General features: G+C 50.7%; 1 pseudogene; it reads right to left on the bottom strand.

Moving 5' to 3' along the window:
• Positions 1-4,596: 4,596 nt before the first annotated feature.
• LOC139361158 (uncharacterized) lies at positions 4,597-15,046 on the bottom strand (annotated as a pseudogene).
• Positions 15,047-15,764: the final 718 nt, after the last annotated feature.

The raw sequence follows: 15,764 nt of genomic DNA on the forward strand, positions 1-15,764 counted from the left end.
CCTAAATTCAAGTCACCATTCAACCACCACTACCTCTACTGTCCTTACGGGAACTTTCCAAAAGTAAATTCTGGAATTAACAGGACAAAATTTTCTGGTGATAGAAATTAGGAAGAAATTGGTTGAAGGCCGTTCCTTGGCTGTCAAACTTTTTCTCAATAATATTTTGTAAAATAAAAGCATCAAACAGATCTTTACATTAACTTACAATCTATCAAGCAATACTGGAGCAAGCTTTAAATAGTAGCCACATACTGTCAGGGCTGACTAACATTAAATCAGTATCAGTCTCATGTCTTGCAGCATCCACAGCTCATCTTCTTAAAACCACTTAAGATTTCATAATTAACTCAAACAATGTAAGTCATCTCCTTGATCTTTGACATTAAGGGGTCATTTTCCCCCAAAATAGTACCTCTTTCCTTGACATGATTTAATCTGTGGTTAGAGTATTTAACAGGATTTCTTTCCTTCTAATAAAATATACACCTTTCCAATATGAAAAACTCTAACTGATAATGCTATAGCTTAACGAGGTCAAAAGCATTTTTTTTTAAGTTAAAAAAAGAACCTAACTGCATCTTTGGACCTTATGTGAGGTAGTGTCCAGGGTCACTGGGAGCCCTGCTTGGCCAGTGTAGCTGGGTACCAATTAAAGACAGAAACCCAAGCATTCACTCAAAGCCCCTTCCCAGCTGTTCATCCTAGTAGAAGCAGCCATGGGTACAAACGAATGCGGCATTCTACGGAGGGCTTTGGGGATAGGCTGCTTGAGAACATCAAAGTGGCTCACGTCCCCCGAGTATAAAGCCAGTGACTGCTCTCAGCTTCCATCCACAGTAGCCAAGGTCTAGAATCACCTGAGTGCCCGTCAACAGGGGATGAAGGGAACGTGGCCCAAATATACACAGGAGCAATACTCCACCACACAGCGGAGAGCCCTGTCATCCGCGGCAGCATGGATGGAGTTGGAGGACATTACGTTAAGCAAACGAGCCAAGCAAGGAAACGGCGCATGTTCTCACTCATAAGCAGGAGCTGAGAGCAGATCTCGTGGAGGCCAAGAGTAGGTGGTCAACAGGGCCCAGCAGAGCCCACTCATAAGCAGGATGGGCAGAGGCTGGTAACGGGCACAAACACACAGCCTAATGGGAACACGAGACCTACTATTGATAAATCAGCAGGGGCATGGCAGTGGGTCATCTACTGTGGATTTCAAAACAGCTAGGAGAGAATAACTTCACATAACCAGCACAAGGAAAAGAAACTATTTAAAGTGAAAGACATCCCAAGTACACAGATTTCATCAATATAGGGGTGAATCAAGGTATCACATGCACTCTCGAAATATGTACATATATTATGTATCAACAGAAACAAAAACCAATGACAGAACCATTTGCGAAGCGCGTGCAGGAGAAGAATGGGAAGCCTGACATGGTGTGGCTGTGTGTCCCCACCCAAATCTCATGCTGAACTCTAACCCTGTGTTGGAGGAGAGCCCTGGTGGGAAGTGATTGACTCATGGGGGTGGTTTCTAATGGTTTAGCACGATCCCCCAAGTGCTGTCCTCATGATAGTTCTCCTGAGATCTGGTTGTTTGGAGGTGCATGGCACCTTCCCCTTCACTCTCTCTCCCCTTCCAGCCATGTGAAGACATGCCGGCCTCCCCTTCACCTTCCACTCTGATTGTAAGTTTCCCCAGATGTAGAAGCCTGTACAACCCACAGAACTGTATGCCGATTAAACCTTTTTTTCCTTATTACCCAGCCTCAGATAGTTCTTTATAGCAGTGGAAGAACAGTACAGTCCTCAGGACCAGCAATGTTTTCCTTCTACCCAGCGGCCAACAAGGTCCCACACCCTAGCTGGTTTTCCAAAGCTTTGCCAGAATGCTGAAGCTGTTTTGGGGATACTAACTTTCCCCATCTCTGGCAAACCAGATGGGGCATCCTATTTGCCTCTTACCACCTTTCTCAGAGAAACCCCACCTCTGAAACAGCCTCCACCAGGGGCCTCCTTCAGCAGCAGCAAAGCTGAGTGTTCCTTGCACTTCCCTTCTTCTGAACAAGTAAACATCTTGAGCTTGTTTTTCCATCTTCCCAGCTCATTGAAAAAAATATCTTATGCTTTCTATTTTCCTAACACACACACATGGAAGAGAAGTGCCGTGAGGGCAGGGGCTCTTGTTTTCCCGGATCTGAGCGTGGCCCTCAAACACTAGCCAAATACTAACACGATATCCAGAGGCAGAAATGCAAATATCCACATGACTTCAAATACCCTAAGGATCTAACAGGCCGAGTGGCCCATGTAACTATGGTGTGCTGGGCCATTCAACAGGTGTCCAAATCCCTATCCAAGTGAACTCTTTAATTTCGAGACTTTTCAGACAGCTGTTTTTTTTCTTGTGGTTGTTCTGTTTTGTTTTTATTAAACGGATATGTTACAGTTATGATCAAGAATATCCCAGGCCGAGAGTGGTGGCTCGTGCCTGTAATCCCAGCACTTTGGGAGGCCAAGGTGAGCGAATCACCTGAGGTCAGGAGTTCAAGACCAGCCTGGCCAACATGTTGAAACCCCGTCTCTACTAATACAAAAATGAACCAGCCATGGTGGCAGGCACTTATAATCCCAGCTACTCAGGAGGCTGAGGCAGGAGAATGGCGTGAACCAAGAGGTGAGGCTGCAGTGAGCCAAGATCGTGCCACTGCATTCCAGCCTGGGCAACACAGCAAGACTGTCTCAAAAAAATAAAAATAAACCAATACTCCCAGTTAGTTCTTCACCAATGTCAGATACATCAGTTTAAAGAAAAATATGAAAGCATGTTTTTAAATTTCAGTGTTGAATTTAACCATATCTTTTAAGATATGAAGATAGAAGTTCCCCAAGGATCGGGAGAGAAAAAAGCAGTTAAGAAAATGTTAAAACCTCAGGAGAAAAACAAGTATGGGTTAAGACCTCAAGGCAAAACTTTTTCTTTGCACTTTGATTTCAAAAGAACAGAGATGCCCAAATTATGAACTCTCCCATCTACATTTTATATTCGTCTGTGTCCTTTGAAAGGCTGGAGATGGGATCCCAGGTTCCAAAGTGCCTGGCCATGGCTCACATCAGGCGGCAGCTTTCACAGCCGTTTACTCCCCTGACTGTGCCTAGAGAGCTCTGTGGCCCAATTTACAAAAAAAAAAAGGTCCTAATTTACTCACGTTCATCACTTATGAGCAGAGTCTCAAGAAATGAGACAAATATTGACACTCCACAGAAGCAAGTACTCTCTTCCAAAAGGTCAAGTGCCAGGTTCCCATGAGCCAGGCAGCTTGCTTACAGAAAGCCCTGGCTGACTTGCTGGTTTAATGCTAAATGCATTTAAAATATTAAGTGATCAAACCCCCCTCCCAGTGGGTGTGCGCATTGAGCTGGCTGCAGTAGTGATGCAGACCACGTTCTTTCCTTTGGTTTTGCTTCAAGCAGAGCACCCCACACCCAGGAAGAGGCCAAAGGACGGCATCGAGGTCTAGGACAGATCTAAGGAGAGCTGCAGGCTGACTGCCTCATCTGCAAATAGTCTCTCATTTCAGAGGCAATCATGGAACAGAGTCCATAACACGTGAATTTTTAAAATTCATATTTCTAATTGCATCCCATTAGAACTTTTGAACCTCCACCTCCCACCTAGAGAACGTCAGCTCAAGCCGATCACAGCGCAGTGCGATTTTCTATAAATAATGTGAACGCCTGCATCTGAGCTGAGATGTGAATGTCTGGAATGTGCCTGCCAGGCCCAGGAGGAACTGCAGCAAGTGTGGGGACACAAGCCGCTAAGGAATCTGATTTGGAGGGAGCTGGAGGCAACTAAAACTAGGTCCACTGGTTTTTCTTGGTAAGGTTTGACCAGGCAAACTGTTATCACTTGTTGCTAATTTATGGTAATTGGGATGGGGACTTAACAGTAAGTAATTAGAGCAATTACAGAATTTTCTACTCAATTACAATGGCACAGATTCCTGAGGATGGAAGAACTGTTGCCCAGGAATAGAGTTCAAGAGGTCCTCCACTTGCTCCGAGGAACATGGCATTTCCACGCACCCCTGCTTTGGTCCCTGGCCACCACCATCCTGATCTCGGCCATCTGATGGCATCAGTCCCCAAAGCTGGAAACACCTGATACCTCTTGTCACCCTCCCATCTGCCCTGCCTTCCTCCAGTCCGGGATATTCAGGGATGCCCACATACAGGACCAGGAAACCAGGGTTATCCCAAACCAGTGCCTGCATTCAAAGTCCTCCACGGCAGCACAATCACCAATGGCCAATACTCCCAGAACCTTCCACCTCAAAACGGGAGCACATCTGGATTCAAGCTGACAATGCTGCCTTCTCTTTGCCATGTACCCATGGAGGCATGTCAGGTTCCACCTAAAGGTATCAGGTTCCACGCTGGCTAGGAGCCCAAACCTAGTCACTCTGCATGATCTCAATTCACCATCCACAGAGAAGCCTGCAGTTTTCCTCTGGTGCACGGTGTGGATGGTGGATGGTGGATGCATTTCCCCTGAAGACTCGGAGACAGGAGCCTGGCCAAGGAGGCCAGTCACCCCAGCCCCTGCAAGGCCCGGACGTGCCCCTCTGCGTCCCTCTGCTGTCTGCACACAGTACCCAAGTCTAGCAGCGCTGGCTCTGTGGTGGGATCCATCTGGGCCTGCAGAGGACCCGGGGCACAGGAACCGTGCAGCCTGGCTGCAGCCAGAGGCCTAAGGGATCCCCACGAGGCTCTCCAGCCTAGGTGCCCTCACCACAGGCAGAGCCATGCAAGAGAGTTGCCTGCTGAACTGGAAACGCCCCAATCTGCTCAGGTAACACAGAAAGACAACAGCCACCTACAGCTGCTGAGCCCCAAAACGTGGCCACTGGGCCTGAAGGGTTGAATCTGGAATTTAATCTGTGAAGTTCTTTTCAAATGTGTTTAGCTATGTAATCAAATCTTTATTCTAATTCAATTTAAAGGAGCCTCTGGCTATGGGCTCCCTTGTCGGGCATCACAGCTCCAGGGAGTAAGAATGGGAGAGGGGCCCAGAGCCTTTCTGCATTCTCCACGCTAATTCAACACGTCATCATAAGGAAAGGCACTCCAGCAGGAGAGGTGTGCACGGGAAGAACTGGGTTGGCCCTGACAAGCAGGACCCCCATGGCATCACAGCTGCCTCAGCCAACAGGCAAAAAGACAATGATGCCCACCTGGACAGGCCACCGGATGTGATGATGTACCCCCAAGCCCTAGTCCCACAGCAGCCAGAGACCACCCGCTGCTCATCCCAGGTGAAACAGGCAGAGCTACCCGAGCCATCAAAAGCAGGAAGAATTAAGGAGGCGATTCCCACGACACACGTGACACTCCTTGGAGACAGACACAGGCTTCGCTGTGAAAGTGCAGAGGACGGTGCAGTCCCTAGGCGGGCTGCTTCTTCCAACGATCGGGAAGAAACCAGATCCATTTCCTTGTAGGAGAATCATTTGTACCGTAATTAGACAGAAGACAGAAGGTGGCTGATGTTATCAAATCATCAAGCACCTCACGGCTGCTTCTCCAAGGAAGGCCTGGAAATTTGCAGCCACCCGCGTAGGGGCCGCAGTGTTTACAATGGAGATATGGGTGACTGAGGTCTGGCTTCCTCAGGGAAGCTAAATTTGAACTTTCACCACTGAGGAATCGGTCATTTACAGTCACTCACCCTCAATGCAGAAGAGGTCTCAAGACACTGCACCAGACTTCAACACTCAGGGTTAGGGTTAGGGTCAAATTCACAAGTTTTACAAGATGTATTTCCTTGGGATGCCAGAAGAGATGCAGCTTCACACCCCCCACCCCCCACCTGCATGGTTTGCTTAGCCCCTTCACCAGTGGATCTCACCTACAGATGACACATCCACGCCTCATCCATGGCAGCACAGAAAACCACTTGGAAGACAGCCACTCCCACCAAGCTTCCTGACTTTGATGTTTAAAATCTGCATCATTTAAAATCTGCATCCCATACGTGAGATTACACTCCTCCAAACAACGACATTGCCACTGTCATTTCACCCAAAAGGGCTTTAGGAAATGACACGCGGTCCTGACGCCAGAGGACGCCGGCCGCCTTACTCTAGCCTAATTCCTTTGTGTCTGTATGGAGGCTTCACAGATACAGCCCATTAATGACCCTATGAGAAGCTCAGGGCATAGACGAACTCAGTGCTGAATTTTTTCCATTTATCACCCTTTTGTTTTGTCCAGAAGACAGCTGAGAAAGGTGGGGGCAGATCATCTCCTCGAGTGTAATGACTCTAGCCACTTCTCTTCACCCCAGGTCACCCCTCAGTCAACACGCTCTTGAGAAACCAGAGCAATTCTGTTCCCTTCACTCTGGGTTCCAAGCACTAAATTCCTCCATTTTATCAATGAGATTATCAAGCAGCCGTTTGTAATCTGGACTGCAATCTGATACGAAATTTAAAGCTAATTTAAGTTGCGGTAATAGCTCCTATTTACATTATAGATAAGGCATGAATGAAAACTTTAATCTGTTCATAGGACCAACTTTGTAAACAAACCAATTATTCGAGCAATGATTGTTTTCAGTTAGATGCAAATTACTTGGCTCATAAAAGATTTACCAGTAGGAATTTTTAAATCCATGGTCTGTCTTTTCTGAGCCTGTCTCTACACCTTCCCCTGAGTGCACAGCAGGACTTCTCAGGACATCCCATCAGCAGACCCACTGAAGAGAATAAGCCCGCAGCCCCCAGCCCAGGAATCAAGTCCGAGCCCCAGCAGCCCCTCGTCCAGCCGGGGCTTCCTCACCAGCACAGCGCCCAGAGGTCTTCCAGGTTTAACGCCACGTGTGCGTGGAATGTAGAGTGCTGGAAGGAACACAATAGACATTCAACAATGCAAATTCCCCCCTGGAACAGCTCAGCAGCCCTCTGTACCTTCCCCAAAGTACCCATGCTAGGCAGGCATAGTGTCCAATGGGGGTGCCTAGGAATCAGCATTTAACACTATTCTGATGAATAAAAGAGTTTGAGAGGTCGGTCAGCGAGAGGCTGCCGTGGCCTCCACTCATTTGCAGGCTCTGAAGAGACACAGATTCAGGTAACAGGCCAGACAGGACAGGACAAGGATGGGGAGGTGGAGGACAAATTCCATGGACCACCAACCACCCCGCCATTCCCACTGAGACTCCGTGATTTAAGGAGAGGCAAAGCCAGGGAGAAAAGATGCCCGCACCACACGAGCGACTGAGATTTCACCTAAAGCACGCAGCACGTGGCTGAGGGCCAAGGTTGGGCAAGCCAGGAGCACAGAACGGGATTCACAGGCCCAGAGGTGCCCCCCACACCCAGACCCCCTGCAGACCTCCCAAGCACTGCCTGTGTCTCCTGCCTGGTTTATTTCCTCCCCCCCTTCTACTGTGTTGGTTTCTCAGCCACCACCCACCACCACACAACCCTCTCTACAAGCTTGGTGGACTGAAAAGAGCGGGGGCAGGTAAGATCTGGGCTCTGGGGCCAACGTCCTGCCTGAGACATTAGTTCCAACCCACCTAGCTGTGATGTGAGCCACCGAGATTTCTCAAATGTGAGATGGGAAGGTAACTGAACCCACTCACCAGGACGGCTGTGCAGACTCAGATTACATATAGCCACACCTCGGCGTCCAGCACACGTGGGACCCCAGTCGTGTTGCCCCTGATGGGAATCCCTCTATCTATGCCCCTTCTGCTACCAGAGCCAACTGCCAGCAGTAGCTGTGGAGGGTGCATCCTCTATTCCCACTCCACTCACCTCCCATCGCTCCACGCAGTGACCTGCCACGCAGCGGCCACCAGCAAATCCGGCCCCACTGGATAACCGACCACCAGCCACCCCTCACTTTGGGGCGTCTTCCACTTGCAGTTCCGAAACAGGCCGAGAAACCGCCCTCAAAGGCAGTCACCTGTTCCTTAGTGCATGTAATGACCTGCCACGCAGGACCACCAGCAAACCCAGCTCCACCATCCAGGCTCCTGTGGATAACCGAACCCCCACCCCCCACCTTGGAGCGTCTTCCACTTGCAGTTCTGAAGGGGGCCGAGAAACCGCTCTCAAGGGCACTCACCTGTTTCTTATTGCACGTAATGACCTGCCAAGCAGGGCCACCAGCAAACCCAGCTCCACCGTCCAGGTTCTGGTGGGTAACTGCCCCCGTCCCCCGCTTCCTCCTGGGGTGTCTGGGAGGCTCAGAAACTGCCCTCCAAGGGCACTCATCTGTTCCTTATTCCACTAATAGCTCATTTACAGAAATCCACTTTGACTTTCCAGCACTGCAGTTGTGACAATTTAGCAATCCTGCTTGCAAGCTACAAGAGCTTGAGGTCAGGTCCACCTCACCAGTATCCCAGAGACCCAGCACTATCCCACTGTGTTTAAAATTCCAAAATACTCCTTCGAAATGCTACTGGCATTTGCTTTGCACATAAAATGCTAAAAACCTTCAAGTGAAACAAATATCTTCAACAGTTTGATACAATGACACATCTGCCAAGTTGTAAAGCCTCATGCATTTATAACATTTTATTTATGGTCAAATGGTTCATTAATATAAATTATGAGAATCTCTAAGAAACAAGTTTCTTCTGGCATTAGATGACCAAAGGAAAACTGGGTTCTGGCTGGCTTGCGGGCCTGTAGAGGCAGACATATCTGCTGACACAACCAAGCTCCTTCCCACTGACGTGGCCTCACCTCAGGCCCCTCACCCGGATGCCTGCAGGCCCCTGGAGGAGCAAGCTGACCTGTCCACATTTCTCAAATGCACAGCTGTTGCTCACACTGCAGATAGCGTTCAAGGCACGAGCAGGCCGCCACGCTAAAAATACCACGCAGCGTCCACGCCAGGTGACGGTGGTTTTCACTCCATCCCAAAGCCCCAGGTATGAGTTTACAGCCATGATTACCACATGGATTTTTAGACCCTCAGGACATACTTTGTTTACTTTTATGCAACAAAGTTAAAAGACTATCACTCAGATATAGGCTCATGAAACTGTGGAACAATTATTTGGGAACAGAGCCTCTGCCGGATCAGGATTAGCACTTGGGACAACATTCCATGACCTCGGTCCACACAAACCCATCCAGACCAGAAGCCTCCCGCACTGTCATTTCTGTGGATTTCTGTAAACGAGGTATTACTGCAATAAGGAATAGATGAGGGCCCTTGGAAGGCAGTTTCTGAGCCTCCCAACCACACGGCCATGTTCAGGCTGAAGCCGCACCACCTCCAGAAACACTGTCCCTCGCGGAGGTGTGCCTGGCCTCTCCCTTTTTCCAAAACTTAACAAAACCTGAAAAAGACAGGTCTGTGTAGAAAAACACAAACTACTTGCCATTCCTCTTCCCAGTTGAGGCTGTAGGAAGCTCGTCTCGGCCCTCACCGTGTTCTGACTGTGGCTTGGTTCCCATAAGAAATAAAGTCAGAATTCTAGTCCCTGTCTCCTGGGCAGTGTGGCAGGCATACATACCTTCAGTTACATGAGGAAAGGCGTGGCGAACCCCCTTCCTTCAGTAAAACTGCACAGTTCCCAGAACCCCGATGCCATCCCCCTCACACCACTGTGAACACCTGGACAGAGCACATTTCAATACGTGCACCTTTGTGGGCTAGTTTTCTATTTCTCCACTAAATCACCCCAAATTTAGCACCCTAAACACTGACTTATTTTCTCCCATTTCTGGAAGCTGGAGTCTAAAACAGGTCCCACCAGCTAACGTCGAAATGTCGGCAGGGCTGGCTCTGGGGAAGCGACCGTCTCCTTGCCTCCCGCAGCCTCTAGAGGCTTCCGCATCCCTGGTCCATATGGCACCCACTGTCTTCAGGACCCACAGCGGCTCTGACGGCCCCTCAACTGGAAGACGCAGAAATGTCAGGAGCCCGGGATCTAGTGCTAGGGCCAAACCGCCCCACCCTCCCAGCTCCTCACACACTCCCGTGTGAGCTAATATAGATTCCACTTTAACTAGTGTCACCTGTGTAAGGGGTAAGTGCCCAGCTGTGAACTGCTTAACCTCGCCCACACAAACCACGAGAATAAACTCACAGGCCATGGACCACGCCACAAGCAATAAGTGACCACCTGCTCAGGGACCTCCACGCCCCAGCAGAGCCCTCCGGTGACTCCTTGTGAGCTCAGACTGGCGGCAGGGGTCTGCAGCGCCAGAGGGCCCTGGATAAAAAAGACAGCTTCCATGTCGGGAGGCAGCCGCCCGCGGTTGGGTTCCCAGTACTTTAATAGCCCAGGTGGACAAGCCGCGCCGCATGCAACCCCATCACCAGAATAACGGCTACACGTGGCGAGTGCACGGGTGGCCACCACTCCGCCCAGCTGGCCGCGCTAAGCACATCACCACCGTGACGCCCAATCAGACTCAACTGCTGGAACAGTCCCGGCATCGGCCCCCAAGAACATTCTGGATCACAATTCAGAGTAGCGATTGCGATCAGGACCACACGTGGCTGAATGTTTTCACAGGAGGACGCCACAGCTGGACTGACGCCACAGCTGGATCTGGGTGGACTGAGAGCATTTCCCACTGTACATTCTTACAACACCATTTTATTTGCGCTTTATTAAACTCCTATGGCTTTTTTCTGCTTATCTACTTTATGGGAGTGTTTCTTGTTCTTATGACTGCGGTGATACTTCACGCTACAACTATCAATGTGTAAATTAGTTTGGAAGTCGCCCTATCATTAAACATTTCACAAGCAAGCAGTCAGAGGCACCTAACCCGGAGGCCTCTTTTCTTCTCTGAGCCAAACCTACCTTGGACTCAAAGAAAACGGCACACGGAGAGGGGCTGGATCTCCAGTGTCCATTCCCAGGGGGCCTCCTGGGGAGCAGATATGGAGGGAGAAGCCCTGGGCTATGGCACTGTCGTACTAAAGAAAACTCTATTTGGGTAATGTAAGCACCAGACTTAAGAGATTAAGCAAACCATGAAAAGAAACCACTAACCACAGCTTCTCCAAAACAGAACTAAACACCCTTTAGTTTGAATTGGAAAAGCAGAAGTGATGATCAGGATACAAAAAAAAAAAAAAAAAAAAAAAAAATGACACAGTATCTGAACACAGGAGAATAATCAAGGGCCACTGTCTCTTCCTGTGTCAGTGGGAGCCTCGCATCTAAGCTGGATTTAGAAGGTTGCTACTTTGGACTGAAAGGTATCCCCAACCCTAGTTTGTAAGCAAGTGGAGCAGAATGCTTCAATTATTTCAAGGTTTAGCGGTAAAGCTCTGCAACTCTCACAACCATTTTAATTGGTGTAATTTTAAAGTGACTCAATCTGTTGGCTGGAGTATCTAACGGCTTAACCACGGGGTCACGTTGGAAAATTTTTCCAATTGCTTTTGTTTTTCCTACTGAAGATGCATTTGAACGTTCTTGTAGCTTGCAGTTGGCTGGTTCTGATGTTTGGTCCTGAGGAGGCCCGAGTATCCGTAGAGGAAGAATCTGAAACCTCAAGCCACTCGAGTGCTGTCTGGGCAGATGGAGACCCCAACCCGAGGGCCCCTGACGGACTCAGCATGGGCGCAGGGCCCCCCGACGCAACGGGCCACGTATTTGCCGGTTACAAAACAACATAAGCACACACCCCCAGGTGTGCACACACGCTCTGTACACATCTGTCCCTGTCAACACCAGCACACACCCCCAGGTGTGCACACATGCTCTGTACACGCTCACGTCTGTCCGTGCCAACACCAACCCACAACCCCGAGGTGTGCACACACACTCTGTACACATGTGTCCCTGCCAATGCCAGCACACATTCTGTACGCACTCACATCTGTCCCTGCCATTGCCAGCACATATCCCCAAGGTGTGCACACACGCTCTGTACACACTCACATCCCTCCCTGCCAATATGAGCACACATTCCCAGGGGTGCACACAGGCTCTGCACATACTCATGTCTGTCCCTGCAGCCTGAGTCAAACAGTCACAGAGAGGCAGAGGAGGAGGAAGAAGGATGGGATGGACACTAAGGTCCTGGGCCGGGTTCCCCTCCCTACCTCGGGAGAGACCCCTCATGTGATCCTGCCATCACTCACCCTTCCGCCTCCATCCTCCATCCTCCCACAGGGATCAGGAGGATGCCCACTGCACAGAGCTGTGATGAGCATGAACAGAAGATGGCAGGAGCTCACGCCAAGGTGCTGAGCACGGGGCCTACGGAGTGCTTCTTTCTGCTGTGGCTGACATCATCAAACAAGAGACTGACACAGCTTCTGCAGAGAATGTCACTTGCTGAGAAACTGAAACGTGTGACCTAGGAGCCTGTGAAGGTCTAAGAACAAACCAACAAACCAAACGGTTTTGTTTGTTTTTCAAACACCATAGCCTGTTTTTTCTTTTTTTTCACGCTCTACCTTCGGTATCATTTAGTTCAATTTCAAAGTAAGTCCAAAAATTACACAAAATCACAGGACTGAGCATGGAGCATTGTTTCACTTCGTGTCCTCCAGCCTTTAGGACACATTAAGGAAAGACATGATTCCAGGATTCCCATTAGAAAGGCTGCCCTGAGGCACCTGCTGGGGCAGCCAAATTGCAGCTGTTGATGCTGCCCCCAAGCTGCTTGGATGAAGGAGAAGATTCCGGAGGTCTCCTCTCTTCTGCCCCTTGTCCAGGAGAGAAGGTGGGGGGGAGAAAGGTGAGAGAAGATAGGAAGAAGGAGGGGGGAAGGAGGGAGAGAGGAGGAGAGAGGGAGAGAGAGAGGAGGGGGGAGGGAGGGATGGGGGAGGGAGGGAGGAGGGGCATGTTCCATCCACCAAGGCAGCTACACTGCAGAGAGAATGGAGGGTGTGTTGCCTCTCAGGACAGCAAGTTCAAGCTGTTTATAATTGTTAGCGTAAACAGTGACCAGCTGAGGACAGGGCTGTCATTGGAGTTGACGTTTTATTTTCATAGTTGATATTGGGGACCTGGACCTAAAGCACCGTGCCTTGCCCTTTTGCCAGGTGGGCCTATGCTTCTCTATACTTGAGTCTATTTGACTAAATGCCCGATATTGACTAGGAATTATGACGTTTAGGATACCCCTTACCACAGTAACATCAAACTCATGTTCTAAATGCAATTTATTCAGGGACTGGCTTCTAACTCTGGGTGGGAATGTTAAGCTCAGTCCAGTTCAATTCAGTAAGCATTTATCAAGAAACTCCTAGACCAAGAGCTCTGTTAGACACTGGGTATGGGGTGATGGGGATACGAAGATGTGGAATTAGAACTCGAGAAGCTCAAATGCTTCCATTTAATTCCCTAATGCAATTACTAAGCTTCAACCTGATGGCTGTAATGTCTAAATTCACTTTTTCTTTATTCCAGTTCTACATAACAAAGCGTAAATAATCGCAGAGGAATGATTCTGTGTTGGACTATTCAGTGGACAGAGAAGAGCATTCTGACCAGTGTGAGACACTGTCTCCGTTCCCAGGGAGCCCGTGAGGTGGCTGCACAGAGCACACGCGTGAAGATTCAGGAACATGAGCGTCAGGTGATGGGAGGGGCACGGAGGCAGCACCAGAAAGATGCCTGCCGAGAGGCCGCTGCAGCCAGGCCGGCCGGGAAGGTCACGGGAGTGGGCGCAGGCATCTCCCTCCAGCCGCACTTGGTTTTCATGAGGACGCGTGCACGGAAGGGGATGACACCGAAATGCTGTGGCGCTGAGGGGAGGAGGGGAGGGACACAGGGCCGACGGCTGGCCCCCACCCCTTCCGTCCCTGCCCCTATGAACGCTGCCAAAATCAGCCCCAACGAGGAGAAATGAGGTGGGTGAAAGAGGTGGACAGACTTGGCTTCCATGGAATTCACAGATTCCAGTCATTAAAAATCCCTTCTGAGTTTTCATCTGGAAAACTTTGCCAGTGTACTTAGGGACAAGAGGCAGAAGACGAAGCCAACACAACTGGGCTCAAACTGCCACCCTTCTCCTTCTCTCTTCATCCACCACCCTCCCTGGGCCCCTGAGAGTGAGAACCAGGAGTTGCACAGCCCAAGGGTGCAGCCCCTGACCAGAGGAGGGAGCCGCACGGCGGGGCCCCCAGCACGTGGATGGCAGGATCTGTGCTATGTCAGTCCCAGGGCCCCAAGCAGAGAAGGCCTGGGGCTCCCAGCTGAAGTTTTTCTGTCTCCTCTCTCACCAAAGTCGAGAAGGACTGAGTGGGACCAACGCCGCACCTGGTGGCTCCTCGGTGGCTGCCGATGTGGTCCTCAGGCTGCGGGTGAGACCCTCTAGGGAAGCCCAGACAGTGGAGAGAATCACAGCCACGAGTGCTCCAGTTGCCCCACAACTCAAGCATAGCCTGAGGAAGGCAGCGCCCGCTCAGATCCCCGTGCAGGCTTGTGTGGCACACTGGTGAGGCACACGGCACCAGAACATGGCACTTTAAGTGGTTTTGTGGGGTGTAGGAACACAAAGTGTGGTCTGGAGTGGCTCAGAAGTCACTCCCACCAGCCTGTGGGGACCCGGACGGCCCCTTTGGACGTGGCTGGAGTCTCTCCAGGGCGGGCTCCAAAGTCCCAAGGATGAGGTGAGCGTCGGTCTTGCTCTGAGGAAGGCCCCTGACAAGTATCCTGAACATGCAGGTACACAGCTGGCTGACTCATCTGAAGGGACCTGCTGGGCTACGAGCCAGGGACGGCTAGAGAGAACTCGACTAACACACGAACCCTGCCCAGGCGCCCACCTGGGCCGCCCACGAGAAAACTACGGAAGCTGTGAAGACGGAGGTGTGCACGGGGCTGGGAGAATCCTGGGAGGAGCCGCACTGGGGACCAGGAGGGACGGAGGGCTGGGCCCCACAAGCAATCGAGGGAGGCACTCGGTGCCCTGTACACCCCTCTGCACCCACAGCTGCAGGCCTGGCTGGCAACACGACCTTGTCTGCAGGGGCCCAGGAGCACGTGTGTTTGGCAGGAGCTGCCCTCCTGGAGCCGCACTACCGGTACCGTCATTTTAGAGGCAGGTACCTGATATCAACGATGACAATCAACCATGCCACCCTGAATTGCAGCCATGTCCTCAGCCGGTCACTCTTTATGCTGAGAATCACAAAGAGCTTCAACTCGCCGTCCCAAGAGGCAACAAGCCCTTCATTATCACGGCAGCAAGCCTCTGTGCAGCCCTCCACCCACGCCGTTTCCCGTCGGGGCAACATGAAGTCCCATGATGGTGACTCAGAGCCAGCCCAGTAGTTTCAGTGCAGGAAAAATCACAAACACTCAAACACATCCTAAACGTGGGCAGTTGGTAGGAGCCGATTCCTAAATTCAGCCTGTTCAGAGGCTTTCGGGGCTAGCACAGCTCTGATAACAGGCTTGCGCTTTCTGCTCCCGGTAAAGGGCGGCGAGGAGGCCAGGCTCTGCCATTCTGCAGGCTCCCCTACGTGGAGCCTGCCCTGTGGCCTCGGTGGCCTGTGCCAGACAGCGTGACCGTTGCCCGCAGTGAACACTCGGCACAGCGCAGCAGGCTTGGGGAAGAACAGAAAGTGACCTCTCAGCCCGCGGAAGATGCTAAGCCACGCACGGCCTCACGTGTACTGCGTGTCAATCGCCGCTGAAGCAGGAACGAGCTCTTAATAGTTCCAGTAAATGCAAAGGCCGCCCTGGAAAACTGCGTGAACCTTTGTGACTACTCACAGGTAGGTAGCTACTGCCTGAGACACAAAGGTAA

This window comes from Macaca nemestrina, assembly GCF_043159975.1.
Source record: "Macaca nemestrina isolate mMacNem1 chromosome 11 unlocalized genomic scaffold, mMacNem.hap1 SUPER_11_unloc_3, whole genome shotgun sequence".
NCBI lineage: Eukaryota > Metazoa > Chordata > Mammalia > Primates > Cercopithecidae > Macaca > Macaca nemestrina.